The sequence below is a fragment of the Lagopus leucura genome, unplaced genomic scaffold (assembly GCF_019238085.1).
Source record: "Lagopus leucura isolate 7727_CA_CO unplaced genomic scaffold, USGS_WTPT01 Super-Scaffold_100029, whole genome shotgun sequence".
NCBI lineage: Eukaryota > Metazoa > Chordata > Aves > Galliformes > Phasianidae > Lagopus > Lagopus leucura.
In genome coordinates, this window is record NW_024962280.1 from 7,631,218 (window position 1) to 7,644,130 (window position 12,913).

The following is a 12,913-nucleotide window of genomic DNA, read 5'->3' on the forward strand; positions in this document are numbered from 1 at the left end:
TTGTGCCAAGCAGATTGACACAGCAGTGCCTTTTGCTCCATGAAGGACAACCAAAGGCAAGGGGCCATAACAGGGCACGGGGGCTTCTTTGTTATTCAGTGACTGAACGCTACAACTGCTTGCCCTTCTCTTGACAAGGAGGGAGGGGCTTGCTTCAATTCCCCCATCTGAAGTCACTAATTTTGCATTAATGGGTTACAAATTTCCAGAGCAAAGTTAATCTCTTCGTAATGCCAGTCTAATACATAGTTCACATTTATATTATACTGTGGGAGAAGTAGGGAACGAAGACAGCTGGGAGAGAAATAAAGTATTTGCTAAATTGCTGGAGTACGTCAGCCCACTTCTACACTGCACGAGTTCAGGCAAGAATGACCCTTGCAGCATTGGAAGCAAAACTGTGGATCTGGGGAAAAAAATCAGACTGCTGATGACAGGAGCCAGACAGGGTTAAGCAAATGGTCAAAGATTTCATTTGAAGAGCATGAAAGGACACTGAATGTTAGGCATTCTCATTCTTCTTTAAAATTACCAAAAGGCATCACAAATCCAGAGCTCAGAAGTTAGTTGTTTACTATCTAACCTAGAGGTCAAATAATATCTTCTGGCCATCAGTAACAACCCACACAGTTTGCAAAGTGCACAGCAGAGCTAGGTTAGATTCTAAGAATTAAACACACAAAGGAGAAAGGCAAGCTTGCATGTCACCACTGAAGAAGGTTCAGGCAGTCTGAAACACTCTGTCCAACCAGAATTTCCCATGCAAGTCCTTAAGTAAAACATCTAAGTAAAACCAAAAATCAATTCCCAGTTATTACACTAGAGAAAGAAGCTTTATATTTCAATTTATCTTTCAAAAATTCTGCTTATTTCTCTTCCTTTTTGTGCCCTTTGTTTGCTTTTTGATAAAGTCTGTTTATTTTTCTAGCCCAGATAGAAAGCTCTAAGATTAGTTACTGATATGAGTTGGCCACAAGTGCTACAGATATTTCGCTGTACTCAGAAGAACTGAAAATCCAGGTAGCAACACAAAGGAAATCCCATCCGTTCTCTTATCTTTCTGCAGTATTGCAGGCAGGCACTGTGAAGAATCAGAATTCCCACTCGCGTGCAGGTCAACATTGCTGTTATGTAACACGAAATTTTCTGGTTTATCCTCAGATCACATCAGCTGCTAGCAAACTGCAAGGACTTTTTGAGGACTTGCTTGCAGTGCTTTTCAAGTCACAAGGAGTCCAGCGTGTTCCTTCCTTACATTGGAAATGCAAGCAAACCAAGTTATTTTGGACCCCAACATGAAGTTCCCTCCAGACCAGAGGCATCAGATCCACGCTTCCTGGTGGCTGCACACCCTGCAGGCACATGCTTAGGGCAAGGTTCTGCACTGCCGCACTGAAACAAGGAAATGTTTAACGAAACAGCAATCCAAGAACGTGTACGTTTAAATATCTTTTTCTAAGATGGCAGAACAGCCAGCAAGTTCAGACACAGAATTAAAACCTGGGCCGAGGGCATCCCGAGACTCAGAAGTAGTGAAGTTGACAGCTCTCAGTCAGGCTTACCTGTATTTTAGAAATCAGTTATTCAGTTGAGTCAAACAGGTGGGCAGGCTGTCGCCAACCCAAGGGACCCTGCTGCTATCCTATGCAGTGCTGTTGCTGTTACCATTCACTCTCTAAGGTTTATTTCAGCTTTCTGAGCCAACTTTAAAACATTTTGGTATAGATTTTCCTGACAGAAGAAACTGATTTTGCTGCATTTTCCAGGTAACCACTTCTTGAAAAAATATCTTTTTGTTCTTGTTTGGCTCTTTGCTGTATACAAATAATTAATGATTGCCACAAAAGTTAAACTTCAAAAACTTACGCAGAATTACAAAAGCATACACTCTCACTGTTTAGTTTAGGTGGCTTTATATCCTATCCTATTATGAAAACCCTCAATGCACTATTGTTGTAAAATCATGTACCAGCCATAAACAGCAAAGAACAAAAGAAACACCATTCGACATCATCTGCACAGCAAAATAATTGTTTTGAGACAGATGATACTTGACGTCACGTAGCACAAAGGTGGGGATATCACATAGGAAATGTTATGTTCAGTGCCCTTACAAAACAATCTTTCCTGATTAAAAGACACTCAAAGCCAAAGTCTAATCTCAGCAACACCTTCAAGGACTGAATCTAGATTTACAGCAGCATAACCCAGCACCTTCTCTAGCCTCTCAGCACTGAACATTTCTTGATAGCTTCTAATTTTTGCCAGAGAAAAGTTACCTTCCCAAAAATCCATGCTTCACAGTTACACTGGATTGCTGGAACACGAATTCCAAACAACAGAATCCAATAGCAGATAGTTTCATATTTTCACACTGTCAAAACCCATCATGAATAACAAAAACCACATGTGGCGATCTGTAAAGCTAAAATACATTCCCTATAATACCTTAATGCTAATACAATCAAGAGATGTGGCAGACTGGCTAGCAGACTTCATTCCTTCCTCCCCAGAGTTTGCCAGCAGACAGTTTCACAGGTGAAATGTTATCTAAGAAAATCTTAGTAACTGAACTGAACAGTTCTGAACTATTGTATTCAGCAAAATCATTTTAGTGACTACCCACAACATTACATTACAAAGGACCACTCAGGTCAGGAGCTGAAGGACTGTTTTCTTGCTCACTCTTGAACGGAGACCAGTTAACTCAAAAATATTTCCCTGGTTACTGCCATTGGAGACAAACAGTGAGCCACAGCAGCCTTTGCTGCCAGCAGCACTCTGAATACATGGCTCAGCAACGGGGCAAACGGTGCACACAGCCACCCTGTCTGCCTACAGAGACCCAGCCACCCTTCCAGCAGTTTTCTCCAAGCTGTCACCACCACCTCAGTTCAGATGCCCATTAGAAAAAGCAATAGAAGCACTTCAAAGAGCAGCTGCTCCCCCTCAGAGCCACAAACGCACTCACAGGCACATGCCCTCCCTGGCGTTGCGGGCTGGCTTCTCCGGAGTCCTGCTGCAGTAATGAGTTGGTACGAGGCAGAGGTGAAGGATGGTGGGGTGGGAGGCAGCCTTCTGAGGAAGCAGTCCTGGATCTAACCAGCAGTGCACCAAACAGCTGACGCTCTCCTGGAGCAGCCTGCACAAATTGCTTAGTAACTGCTTCAACGCAACCCACAGCAGAGACCTCTGACACACACCATACCCAAGCTTTAACCCTCCCCAAGGTGCAGCTGGCTTCTTCCCTCCCAGGCAGCCCTCCTCTCAGATCCTTGGACGCTTTGGAGGCATTTGAAGCTTAGGGCAAATAAAAGTACATCCCTACAGAGACAAAACAAATTTGCTTGCCTAAACTAAGGCACAGAAAGCACTCTCATTAAAATAACGTTAAATAGTAGGGTGTTCAGGGCCAAGGGAAACCAACAGTACTGCTGTGGATAGCTATCTTGGAGGACTACCCCAAAGGCACACCCACAAGCCAGAGCACAAGTACTGTTATTTAAAGACAAAGTAAAAGACATGAAATCTGTATGTAACTACAGACAAATGCCCAATCAAAGAAGAGCATCGCCATATGAGAGCACCAGACACATCTGACAGCTGCAGACTTGGTGGATGGAGGTAGACTAGGAGAGCAGCACGATGCAGAGCATGTTTTTACATTGTGCTTTCCTTCTGCAGCCTCTCCTAAACTGCATGCTAAGCAAATAAATTTACCAGCTGTGGCACATGCTTAATGTTACTCTGCTTCCCACTCTGACACTAATGTTCACATGTAGACGATTTACAATCAAGCTGTCTCCTATTCCAGCTACATTTTGCCCTCGGGAGGGTGAGAGCTTCAGCACAGTGAACGCACAACAGCCCAGCTGCACTCCCGGACCCAGCTCTGCTCTGATGCCAGCCCCGGGAAAGGCAGAGCTGGGTACAGCCAAGGAGTAGCGTAGTGCAGTGCCCTCTCCTGGGCAGCACCCACAGCCTTCCTGCAGAAGCTCGTTTCCTCTGGCAGCAGAGGAGGGTAAAGCTCTCCAAGGGGTCAAGTGATAAATCTTTGCTGGTAAGCATGTCAGATCATTAGATCCTACAAAACATTTAAGTCCAGTAGAAGTGTTGCAGACTAAGGAGCAGATCCAGTTGTGGAGGCAGAAGGTTAAATGTTACCCTGCAGGGGAATACAAATGGCTAACCTCCCACAGGGCTCCTGGACGGGGAGAGGAATGAACTTGTCTGAAAAGGGACACGAAGAAATTCACCCCTCAATCCACAGGCATGCTCAAATTAAAGTTCATCAAGAAATAAGAACTTTCTCAAGTTCACAGATAAATGTTAAAGCATCAAGTATAAGTATATCAAGTTAAAGCATTCATTCGCATAATCAGTAAATGCAATTTCAGTGTACCTCTGCAGGATGTTATTGCCAGGTTTAGAAGGCTTGCTCCTGCCTCCGTCAGTTGAACAACATTTTGTCCCATCCATATATTGTCCCACCAGATTTGGAATAGAGTATTGATGCTTCAATTTCCAATTACTGGTGACATCTGCAGTACCAACAAAAGTTAATTTATAAAAAGTATATACATTCAAGGACCAGATTCTCAGTTCCAGTGTACCACCTGAGCATCCAACTGCATACATCATCCATGTGTTCACAGCTGTAAGTACGGCACTGCAAAAGCACGGCAGGGAACGGCTCATGTCCTACCGCCTCTAGCTCATAGATTCTTTCACTGCAGGACCAGAAGGGACCACCATGTTCATTGTGTTTGACTTGTTGAACACACAAGAAGTTCACAGAAATTGGATTAAACCAGCATTTTAGAAAGCTCTTTAATCTCATGTTAAAGGCTGTAGTCAAATGCAAATCCAGTGTTTCCCCTGCAGTTGCCCTGATGTAGAGAAATTGGCTTGTGTTCAAAGCTCTCACTTCAATTTCCAGCCCAATGATTGTTCTGGTTTTGACTAACATAAAAATAAAAATTCGTAATTTCTCTCACTTGTATCTTTTTACTGGCAGATGGTCTTTCCTGAGTGTAGCTGTAAAGTCAACCTGCACAGGCTGAAGGGAGGATGTGGTAAGAATCCCATTGCTTTACCTCTTCCCATCTCACCTTAGCTCCTCCTAATGCTAGCAGAGCATTATTAATTAATTAGTTAAGCAGATCTTATTAATTAACAGGATGTCAGTTTAATAATCAGATCTTCAGCCATACAGACTGTAGTTCCCTAGAGCGTGCTGCTGTGGAGCCCTCTATCAAGGCAGTGACCGAGGTTTAGACAAATAAGTGGAACTCTGCAACCCTGAGTTCAGTGCCTTAGACAGGAAAGGCGTGCAGTCTCTGTGCAGAACAGACTTGCTGAAAAAGGTAAAATAAGAAATGTTTGATCAATACTTTCTGTCTGCTGTAGAAGGCTGGAGGATTCTGTACCCTTGAGAAATGGAATGATGCAAGAGGGACAAAAATGTGTGAAAGAAGACACCTGGCACAGTCTAAATATTCATAGATAGGAAGCTACACTGCTGCAGCAAAACATTCTTTTCTACTTGAGCCCAGTAGTTCCACTAGATAATGTCACATAGGTGAAGGAGAAGAATTTGTGACAAAGAAACCTTATGGAGCAAGCTAATCTCACGAGGGTGAGAGCTGTGCACAGACTCTGACCTCCCTGTACATTCAGCACCGCTTTTCCCTGAAGTCTTCCGAACAAACTGAGCAATCACCTTGCAGTACCAAATTCTGCACATTAACAAAACATTACAAATTACAGCAATCTGTCTATCCTTGTTTAATGCTTTTCCATTTTTTTCTGAGTTGTTTCTTGTTCTGGTATCCCAGAAGGAATGAGGAAACAAACACCCAGAAGGTCTCTAGTATAACTTGCCCTTTGAGAATTTGTTCTCTTGATCTTCTTCACAGCATTTATTTCTCAGAACTTTTAAATGGAAATCAGACTGCGCCCTCTCTGTTTTCATTACCATTTTCTGGACTCTTTTTGACTAGGTGAGCAGCATTCGGTACTGTTCAATAGCTGCAAAGCAGCTTGCATCCCAGTGGGAAGAGGTGAAGAGAGACAAAAGCATCTCAGATAAGGATCTTCGGTACAGAAATCCCAGTGGAAACCAGAATATTTCAGTTATTTCCTTCACAATGTGAGCTGAGTGGAAGAAAAAAAAAAACTGAAAAAAAAAAAGGAAATATCCCAGTTTCCCTAGGTAGCATTTTATATCAGAGAATAATAGATATAAAATACAAATAAAGCACAAAAATAAAAATAAAATAAAATTCTTCCCAATGCATGAGGAGACACTGCAGCTGGATCTGAATGAGTTTTGAAATACCTTCCCTTTACACTGCACATTTCAGTCTTCATGTGATCCAAGCTCAGTCTCTTTTCCCAGTAATCAGTGCCTTTGAGAAAAAGCCAGCCATGTGGGAAAGGAAGGTGTTTCTCATTTATTTCACTACTGAAGGAAGAGGTGCTCCAAAACTCACAAGAAATTTCAGCCTGGCCTCATTCAGATGGGATTTCATACTTCAGGCAGAGCCAAAGAAGCCATTTTCTGTCTAAATCCTCATCTGCCCTTCATCCATTTCCAATATGTCAGTCCCTTTTCCTTCCTGAACAGACAGATCTGAAGAGCTGCTTTTCAATTCCTGCAGTAACAGAGACACAGGAGTGGGACAGAGCAAGTGCCCATGATTGCTGGACAGTCATAACTGCAATATTCTTCTGTCCTAGGGAAGGACAAAATCAGAAACGTGATGTCAGCACAAGAGACAGGTCTCCAAATTACTGACAAAGAGGATCCTGCCTGTTTTTTGCAACATCTGCAAAATCCTGAATAGTCTCAGTAATGAACTGCGTATTCCTTGGCGTCTGCAGATTCATTGCCCAGTTTTATGAAGCCACCAGCCTCAAGCACAATTTAAAATCACACATTTATTAAGCTGAAAATATATAGTCCATGTGGAGCCTCAGGCTTGAGAGCACATAGAAACGTGGCCCAATCAACCAAAGCTCAACATCAAGCCCATTTAGCTTTGTGGTCCCTTGTGAGCTATTGGAGGATTCAAGAAACACAATGCAAGTCAAACAAAGGGCATCTGGGGACAGAGGGGACAATTTTGGCAAGAAATGTCCTAATGCATAAAAGATGTTAATCAGCAGCTGGGTGACATGAATTGTCATGTCACTGTTGACAAGACAGGAGCCTCTGTCCGTGAATGATGTATTTCATGATGAGAGGCTATCCTGTGCTTTCAGTTTCAAGATCTCATATGGAGTCAAGAGCACTACAAGCAGGGTCACCTCTGGACTGGAGTCCCTGCCACAGTTCTTGTCTGTCTTTCTGAGGACTCCTTCTCCCTGGTTTTTAGGTATCACACCTGCACATTGCAGACCCACGGAGTCTCTGGGTTATGTACTGAAGCTCACAACAGTGCTTGTTGTTATACCAAATGTGCAAAGGGACTTTAGAACATGAAAGCCAACTCTTACTGCAATATCCTGCCCTGGCATGGCTCCTTTTCCCTTTTTCTTATATTGTATGGCAAGCAAGGCAGGACTGAGGATTTATCACTTCCCTTCAGCTGATTTGTCTGTCTGTTTTTAAAAGCATTCCCTATTTTCACCTCTATACGAACAGGTGACTACAACCATACTTTCAATCACTCATCAAAATAAAACACACTGATTCAAAGGAAGCCTTGAAGTCTCATGATCCAGATACTGAGTTAGCCCAGCCCAGCACTGCCTGCTACTGGCATTGCTGATCAACTGTAGGTTACCTGCATCTGCATCTGCCACAGATATTAAACCCAGAGAACAGCATACATGTAGAGAGCTAAGTACACAGAAGGGATTTAATTCTGGATCCACTAGGATGAATATGGTCTGAAATAAGACATGGCCACAGGAGATTGATCTATTAGTAGTTAATAGATTAGACAGAAAAATAAAATCTACTTTCTCTTCAGCAAATGCCATGGCATCAGAAACTCACAATTATCATTCCAGAGAAATGGTATTACATCCTTCTCATGTGCTCAAGCTGTGGGCAGAAAAAAATGTTCCGACCTTGTAAGGCTCAAGCCAGCAGAACTGAGGCACTCAGCTGTGTCCACAGGAAAGGACTCTGCTGCTGCAGGCCTCACTGCACCCATGTGGCCTCTGCTTCTGCTGTAGTTGCCTGTGTCTTCCATCTCCTCTCACTGTGATATTTAGTATAATAGATGCAATTACCTGACAGTATTTACAGGACTTCACAGATGTGGATTGTATGTGAAAAATGCTTTGTATTTCAGAATGCCAGAAGTAGTACTGAGTAAGCACCAGCCAATTAGTGCTAGATAACAGCTCAGCTGGATCTTTGCATTTAGAAAGGGCATTTCCAAGTGAGAGTAAGTTAGAACATGCCATGGAGATCCGTTACACTGCATTGTCACTGTGTTCAAACAGAGCCAACCTCAGAAAAAGGCACGTAGTCAACCCTAGAGCTTGCAAACAAGGCTTTGCTAGCAGCAGACTAGCAACATGGGGCAGGCATGGTCAATACATGCAACTGGTTGTCACCAATTTATTTTCACAGCTCACGCAGCTCTAATAGATGCAGCTGAAGGCATTCAGTTACTAACAACAACATAACTTCATCCCTTCGTATGGCCCTTGTGGTAGAATTTAAAACAAAGCAGAAAATACTTTTTTCTGCCTCACCAAATGGAAACATGCTCAGACTGAGTTGACTCATAGCCCGTTTCCTAGCAGAAAATAATTTTCCAAAGAATTTCTGCCCATGACACCATGCCAGGTCATCTCTCAACATATTAGGCAGGGAAGGTGTTTCCCTGGGAACAGTAACCATGGCAAAACCAGTGTCTCTCCCTTTCTACTACTTACAGGAGCAGAAAGAACAGCAGATGCCTGCATTCTGCCTCCAGTAGTTGCACACTCCCATAAGCTACCTGGAAAGACCTGATCAACGACTGGAGAGAAAGGCAGAGGAATTCTGTTCATCTGCTTAAATACCAGGCATTTTTGTCATTCTACACTGTAAACTCAGAATGCCTCGTTACAAAGAGTGCAACTGGAAACATCAGTGTTAGTGAAAAGTCAGCCAAATACAACAATGTGTAGGTAGGCACCAAGCCCAAAAATCAGCATGGGTAAATGGCCAACAGAAACAGAGGTACAATGGGATGGCTTTGCAGTTTTCAAACCCTGGCATTGTGCATTAGAGCCCTACTAAAGAAAGCATTTGCAAACCCCAGTTTGCTGTAAGCAGTAGTTGCCTGCAGATCACCTGCTTCTGGCCCATCTATTTTTCTGCAGAATGGTCTCGATTTCTCAGATTGAACACAACTCTCAGATACCGGATTTCCAAACAGTAATGATCAAGGAAGAACTAAAACAGGCTGCAGCTTCAGCCCATGACCATTTTGAAACCAGAGTTTTGCAGAAGAGCCAACTAAATTATAATAATGCAACAATAATTGAAAGCACAATCACAATGCGTGCTTTTGAGGATCTTTTTGTCACACACTGGTGAACATGTTATATACTTATGGATTCAGGTTTGGGAAGTAATTATCCAAGTAAATAGAGCAATGATAGCAAAGGGCTCTTTAACGACAACAAACAGAAAAAAAAAATGCTCAATGATTCAGCAGTCTTAAGAGATGATGAAACAGTCAACAGCATAGATTTAAACTAACGTTATTCCACTTCAGAGTTAACGTGCGATTAACACACACTGCCAGGACACCAGCACTAGGAACTCACTCAGCACACAATAATTCCCTGTACGCAGTGCAAATCGTACAGGGCACAAGCTGACAGTCTGGCTTTCTGTGCTGGTACAGACTCACAAAGATACGGACCTTCTACACAGTGATTGAGAAGCAGTGTGACAGGGTCAGCTGGCTCATGACACCCACTGCCACATCTCCTCAAGTGAATTTCAAAGGGGTATTTCACATGCACAACAAATACCTGCTCCAGACACACTACAGAAAACTCAGTGCCTAACACCCAAGTGTTAAATAAACATTTATTCAGAATGAGTTGAGCATTCCTTTTAACCCTCTTTGGCCCAAAATCACTGCAGATATCCCAAACATATCCAGTCAAGGCAAATGATACAGTCATACCAGAGTTAATATCCAGCTCAGCCAGTTGTCTTTGAATTATTCACCACTGGCTTCTAAAAATAAAATAAAATAAAATAAAATAAATTAGAAAAACAAGCTCCTTTTGTAAATCTCCTAGGAATGCAGTGCAGCTACCACTAAGAGAAGATGCTATTACTTTTAAAGATGCTGCACATACCTTTCTTTGCCATACACTCCAGTCTAATGCATCCTCCTATGAAATCATGATAAGATTTCATTTCTCCCTCTGTTATCCGAACAGCAGTGAAAGGTAAATTCCTGGGCACCTGTTGTCCACATTTCTGACACCGGGAAGTCATTGCCAGAGCTCAGGAGACTCTTGTCAGGAATCTGCTCTCTGTTCACTGGAATCCAGCCTGGTTCTTCAGCAGCCAGTCCAGGCTGGTGACTTTATCCCACGTAGTTCATTCAAGGTCACCCTCGCCAGCAGGATGTTCGCCATTGCAATTGGCTAAGACTTTTATAGGCTTACTGACTGTGTTTGTTTCTCCCTCCTTGCTTTCAATATCAGTTTACTTTATTCTCTCATTCAGAATGAAAGCTGTGAACCTCAACACAGCCAGTGCCCTGAATGGCTTCCTTATCATTAATTTAAAGCTATCCTACAAGCTGCGATGAGAAGAAAGGATCTCAGAAGCACGTTGCAGGATCACAGGATGCACCTTAAAAAACACACCAAATTTGTCCAAAATTTTTTCTCTACGAAAATATTTTTCTTCATGACTTTTGCTCTCTTCAAGGCTTTTGATTCTATGATTCCTCATGATTAACACTGGGATTTTTTGACTTCTGTGTTTCAGCTTGGACAGCAAGGAGACTGCTCTGCAGAGCTGCTCAGCCAATTACTCATATGTCTGGCAGTGGTGCTGGGAAGCTGCAACCGTACAGAAAAGCCCTCTGCTGCTGTGCACAGTCCCTGCTCATAAGATCTGATAATCTAAATGCACAGAGTAGCAAATAGAGAACAGAAGAAAAGTATTGCTAGCAGGTATACGCTGTTAACTGGACAACCCCCACCCAAACTTTGCTCCTTTAACAGAAGTTTGACGCTCGTATTTGGAAATTGAGACATATATTTTAAAATCTCTTTGAAGGAGCTGGATATGTTTTCCCCCACTCTTAACTATTCCCATCATGAAAACTTACTGATCAGGTAACCTGGTGAAGAACTGGTACTTGGGAAACTGAGTGCAGAGAATGTTCAATCCTGATGTGGCAAAATAAAAAGGAACCTTTGCTGGAGGGGAGGAACTGCATAGGAAATGCACAGATGGGCACAAGACCAGTATTGGTGACAGTGCAAAGAATACAGCAAGAACCCAATAATTCAGGGCCAAGCTGCAACCAGAGCTCAAATGCAGGGACCCGAGCAAAGAACAAGCTTGCTGCAAGGATCTTATATGTGAAGAGGAGAGGCTTTTTTCTCTGCCTCAGTCACTATCACCTGCTGGCACTTTTCATAGCTACAGCCAGCGTTGTTCAGCTTGTGGCCATCTCAGATCACAGCTGAGTCCTAGAAACAGGAGAAAAGGAGCAAACAAACACAAATCAGAATGAAAGAGAGGGGACAAAGATGCACAGGAGAAAAAAAAAACACAAGCCTTACACGATGCTGCTACTAACATGACAAATAACTACATGGACAAGCAAGAATGCCTGGTGGCTGAAGCACAGAAGTATTAACTCAACCCTACTTCTTTCCTACCAGTTCCAGTGCTTCCCTGCCACAGTGAGCCATTTGAGCTTCCTAACCCTTTCCTTTTGGTGATAGAAAGCTATAAAAGAGATTCCTGCCGTTAAAGACTTGTGCTCCCCCCCCTCCCACTCAGGGTTCACTGCATACCATAAATTCGGTTGCCCTTCAATCTGCCAAACCTCTGCCTGCCAAGCATTCAGCTACAGAGCACAAAGGTTACCTCAGGGACCAAGAACAGAGGTGTAAGGGGTAGGATGGATGGACAGAAATACATTTAGTCTCATCTGAGTTTATTTCAAGTATGCTGCACTGTTTCCTAAGACACAAACAATTACCTTCTGCACCAAATGTGTCTGCCCAGGAGCTGCTGTGGTAACCAGTAAAGCTTTTATGTAGCATGTTACCAAACATGTACTCAACATTCATAATTGATGTTTTCAACATTTTCTTTCTTTAGATAAAAAGGTATCAGCCTGACTGAAAGGAACTTATTGCTCTGTAAACACAGAAGAGCACAGTGGAGGGAACAGATACAGAAGAGAAGCAGGAATGTTTCCAGAGATTGTCACAGAATGGAGGGGAGTTACTTCCCTGCTGCTCCAGACAACCACAGCAACGTGGTTGAAAACAATAAGAAAGAGGATATTTTCTGCTCACGAACTGACAGGATTGCTTAGCAACAGTGTCTGGGTTGGGCTAGCAATGAAAAAGCAAGTAAATAGCGTAAGAGTTTCATCAAAAACAGGAAGGAATCCCAGATATATTCAGCTGACATTAGCAAAAAGTCTGAGGAATTGCACTGCTTTCTAGTTTTGTCAGAAATACCCATTCATCTTGGAATTTGAGCCTTTTCTTTTTATAGGGATACAGTAATGACAGCAAGCACCTTCACCTTCTTGTGTGTACAAAGGACAGCCAGAAATTTAAAGTAAAATCAGTTAAGTGGGTTCAAATCCCTTGTCTTTTCTAATGAAATAACATGCTTCTGCACCAAGAGGCAGCGCTCCAACAGTTGATAACACTATAACCATGAAACAAGCAACAAATG